Genomic DNA, 5,090 nt, shown 5'->3' on the forward strand with positions numbered 1-5,090 from the left:
ATACATATAACCGATTTGTATAGTAGCACATGTTTATAACTTACATATAAGTAATATGGAAATAGAGAACTGGCAAATGGTTTTACCCAGGGGGATAGCATGGTCCAGTTTACCAATTAGAAAGGGCACTTGGGGCCATGGTGTGGAGAATGGATGGAAGCAAGGCAAGATTACAGGCAGGGAGACCAAGAAGAAGGCCATGGCAGCAGAACAGCTGGGATGTTATGAAGGCCGGAACTCGGTGGGGACTGGACAGACTGGAGAGAGATTTTGGAAAGAGACTCACTAGGACTTCTGAACTTGTGGAATGTGGGACCTGGAAAAAGAGAGAAGAAAATATGATACTAAGGATTCCGCTTTTGCCATCAGGATGAGTTGGGGGGGGGGCCTGTTACTGCAATTTTAGATAAGCTACAGTTTGTTAATTGGCCCTAAATTGGGGGACATGGAAATTGCTGGTGAAAATGATTAAAAACAGTTTCAGCATGAGAGTGGGTGCAGAGTGAGTCTGAATAAAGGCAATGAACTTAACTGAGACACCTATCTGTGTCTTATTTAAGAAGCAGGGTTGTAAAAGAAAGAGTAGGGGTGATTTTTCATTATTTTTGAAGATGGGAAAGACTTTCACCCTGTGAGGGATCTATCTCTTTTTATTATCTATTTCCTCTTTATTCTAGTCCCAAACAACCCTTTTCAGACACACACCCATCTTCCTTATCCTTGTCCAACTTCCTTATTCCTGGACCAACTTCTCTGTTACTTTAAGAAAATCATTTTCTTTTATTTAGTCGAAAACAAATTCTGATAATTGAAGGCACATATAAAAGTAATGACAGTGGTTGACTTGCATTAAGGAAAGGAAGTTTCCAGCTAATATTAGACAAGACACACAAGCCCTAAAATCTTTTGAAGTTCCCTTTAGACACACCCAATATTTCTATCTCCTTCATCTTTTCTACTAGTTGGCCCTGAGTATTATTAAACAGTATTTCTTGTGCTTTTTCTTTTTCTGTATTTTGGCCATGTGAAGACTTTTCCGGGCTTACCTACAGAGTAAACTCCATTCACAATTTCCTCCCTAAGGAAAAAAAGCATTTCAAGGTTTTACTGTAGAAGCTAACTTGAGGGGGAGGGGGTGGGAGTGAGTTGGGGGCTTAAGTTCTTGGTTTGTCAGGCCTTTGGGGGCACAGGGCAGTACAGGAGTGACCCACTAAAGGCATAGCTGTTGGTGCAGCCCAAAGAAGCTAACGTACCTTCCAGGGTTTCTTCTGGGCCGGGAGTGACTGTGGCATTGGAGAGGTCAGTGAGGAGAAGGCCACACTGCTGTTTAACCAGGAACAGCTGCAAAATACGCCTGGGCTCAGGCCCTTCTTTGCACAGGAAGATAAACAAGGAGAGGGCAGGCCTACTTGGGAAGTTCAAGTTAAATCCTGGCAGGCCTCTGGTTGCCCAAGCAGCCCAACATATGGGCAAAATGCTTCTTCCCCCGGCACAGCGCTCGCCTCCCCGGAGAGGTTCGAGCCTCCTGTGACCTCCTTCTGCCCTTAGTCTTGAAACCGAACTGGATATGGCAGCCAGGCCTCTGCAGCTTTCTCTGCCCCGGCACCTAGGACCTCTGTCTGCACCCCTGGCTTGCTGCTATGGCTGCAGAGGAGCAAGAGCGAAATCGCGCGAGTGGCTGGCGCAGGCCAGGCCGAGGCCCCTCCTCAGCCCCCTCTCGGGCGGCCCGCCCTCCCCCTCCCGGGGCGTTTGTATTGCAGACACCTGCAGCACGGGCGGCCGCCGCGATTCCTGACACAAGGCGCTGGTACCTGAGCCCTTGACTGGTAATGCACCATAAACGGCTCCTTTCAGGCCCTTTCAGAGCGGGAGCGCGGAGGTCACCGTGTCTACAAACCCCTCTGTGTCTGCCACGTCTCCTGGGCCCTGGGCACCCGGGCCTCCAGCCGCAGAGCACGCCTGCCCGTGGGAATCCCAACACTTGTGCTCCGCGAGGCCGGCGGGGCGGGGGCGGGGGAATGGGACCACCCGGTCCTCCCCCAGCCGGGCCTCCCCCGCCCTCCCCGCCGCTCGTTCACAGAGCACAGCGAGTGGAACGAATTGGGTGCGCAGTCCTCAGACGCTCGCGGAAATCAAATGATAAGGCGAGGTGAGACACCCGCTCTCTGCCCCGCGGCCGACGCCCACCCCGAGGCAAAGGTATCAAGCAGTGTCCTGCCCCGCGGCGCCACGAGCGGCGGGATGACTCTGCCTGGGCCCCCTCGCGCAGCCAAAGGCCCGGCTTGCTGGGGCGCGATCCCCGCTTGGCGCGCACAGCCCTCCAAGGCCGGGTGGGGTTGGGTGCGGTTGTGCCTGTGGCGCAGGTGCCTCAGTGGCTCCTACGCGGGCCAGTGCTGTCGGCAGTTGTGCGCGTCCTGGGCAGGCGCTGGCGCCTGACTGTCACTAGCAGCGGCGGCTGCGAGGCAGCCATTCGCTGCTTCCCAAGCACGGCGGTGCACTCAGGGTTTGGAGCAGCAGGTGCTGAGACGCGAATGCGCATAAAGAGAAAAGTGTTTCCAGTGTTTCCCCAAAATGGGGAACAGGGGAGAAGGACAGGTATCATGCAAGACCACCAGGGCCACCTGTCTTTTTGCCAACCTCACTGCCTTCTTTCCCTCTGGCCTGGCTCTGGACACGGAAAGACGGAGAGAGGGGCCGCGCCCTAGAGCCAGCCACGCTTGGGGGCAGCAGGCGGCGCTGGCCCAGGCCACCCAAGCCCAGCAGATGAGCCCTCGGCCTGCGGGAGACCGGGCCGGAGGCCAGGGGGGCGGCGGTGTCGCCGGAGGGAGCGCGCAGCCCTAGGCCGGTGCCCCGGCCCCGCGCGCCCCCTCCTGGGTCCGCGGGGAACCCAGGTTACCTGGGGAGCCGGGCTTTGTCGGCCATGCTGGCTCTCCGCGGCCCCAGAACTAATTAAACGCCTCTTTTGGCCAAGGGAAGGCTCACGCCGGACGGGGGTGGGGGCGTGTGGGGGCGGCATGTGGGCACGGGAATAATCAACTCCATTCTTGCGCTTCTACAAAACCCGCGGCGCAGCTAGAAGTGAACAGCGGCCGCCTGAATGGCGGTTTCAAAAGGCGACACCTGCAAGCGCTGCCGGTTGTGAATTGAATGGAGTCAAATGAGGCGCCCGCTCGTACCTGAGCCGCGAGCTATTAGTGTCAGCCGCGCCCGGTCGTCCGGGAGGGGAAGCGCGCTGCCGGGCCGCCCGCGCTGAATGCAGCAAGCTGCGGCGCGGCCGCTCCATGGGAATGTCGCCACTTGTGCTGCTCGCGGTCGGGAGGGGGTGCGCTGCCCTTTCAGAGACAGACACAATTAGGCAAAATGCTCAATGAACATTATAAATGACGTGCGATCGCTCTGCAGATTGCCTGGCAAATCAAATTATATGGTCGCTAGCGGGCGATTTCCATGTGCTTTTAAAACTTAAACAGGTATTCGCGCATTTAAAAAAAAAAAATGGGGGGGGGGCGGTGACTCAGGGATTCCGGGGAAAAAAGTGAAAGAGTCGGTGTTGAATATTCACACATCCCCTTTGTTGGCGACTGACTTCACAATGGGCTTGGAGAGGGGGTGCGTTTGGACGAGACACATTTTTTACTGTCTTCCATGCTGCAGAGGAAGGCACCAGAAGTTTGCATTTATTACAACTCACAATTACAGTGGGACTCTTTTTTCTTTTAAGACTAAAATTCTTCTCATAATAAATGACTTGAAAGCTACTGTCATTGTAATAAGATTGAAGAAACATTCTAATCAGATGGAAGTGCGCCCGGGTGCACTTGGGGAGGAGGCGGAAAGAGCCCTGCGCTTCTCACTGGCATCGAGCATTAATCCAACAGGGAGCTGAGGAAGCGAGGGCTCCGCGCTCTGCACAGCCCAGACTCTGGGTCTCAAACACAGCCCCAAGGCTCCCCGGTTGTCTTTTGGCCTCCCCGTGGTCCCCTAAGCTCCGGGAGGAGCAGCGGCACGGAACCAGCGAGAGAAGATGTGATGGGTGCAGTGCGCCCAGGGCAGCTCTGGTAGAAACGCTGGGAAGGGCACGAGCACCCCTGCCACCCTTGGTCCTCCACAGCTTGGCCCTGCCCTCTGCGACTGGCGAGCGTTGGAGGAGGAGGGCAGCTGGAGGCTCCGGGATTGCTCGGACCCCCGCAGAGGCCAGGAGCCGCGCCTCAGGCAAGGGGCTGTCATCGAGCAAGAGCAGAGTTGATTTTGGCTTCAAAAAAAAGGAAGCAAGGAAGCAGCAGCCATCCGTTGCCTCACACCCCTGCAGACCTCCATCTCATTTTTGATTTTCTACTGTTTTTGTTTTCAGATAATTGGTACGGAGGGAGGGGCGAATAATTGCGGATCGTGGTGACAGTTGGTAAATATATGCATCTTGGTGAGGAAAGACAAGCAGAAAAGAAAACTGGAAATCCAGCTTTGGGGTTTGTCTTTGTCGGTGACTCATTGTTATCTTGGGCAAGTAGCTTAACCTTTCGGGCTCAGTTTTCTCATCCATGAAATAGGAACCAATGTCTGATGTGTCTTCTTTGCGGGATTTTCATTAGGACTTTCATTGGGAATGGCAATCTTTTGGGTAGATTGTTTTTGTTTGCCTTAAAGTCAGAAACTATACATAAACCTCAAGGATAAAAAGCTCCTTGGGAGGATAAACCTCAGAAACTCAGACACCTGAGCCCTGGGATTCCTCCACTCCCAAACCTTGCGAAGGAATCGCTCCTTGTTGGACTGGAGGAAAGGAATGCTCTTCCTAAGTGCTTCCTTGTGCAAAGAGGTACTGGGTCCCTGAGGAGTGAGGAGAGCAGAACTCAACCAACATGTGGACCATCTGGTAGTGTGTGTGCCCGCTTGTGGGTGCAGGTGCGTAAGGGGGCAGGTCTCCAATACGTTGGACATTTTCATTTCTCCTTGTCTCACACTTGTCCTGCTGGTACCAATGACCACTTCGTGCAAAGCAATGAATGAAGTTCAATTCATGAGTTAGGAAGGTGCATTTCATTGAGAATAACATTTTTTATGGCAGTTCTGGGCATGAGAGTCCCGGAATG

The sequence above is a fragment of the Aotus nancymaae genome, unplaced genomic scaffold (genome assembly GCF_030222135.1).
Source record: "Aotus nancymaae isolate 86718 unplaced genomic scaffold, 86718_ANA_hifiasm-v0.15.2.pri h1tg000077l, whole genome shotgun sequence".
Classification (NCBI taxonomy): Eukaryota; Metazoa; Chordata; class Mammalia; order Primates; family Aotidae; genus Aotus; species Aotus nancymaae.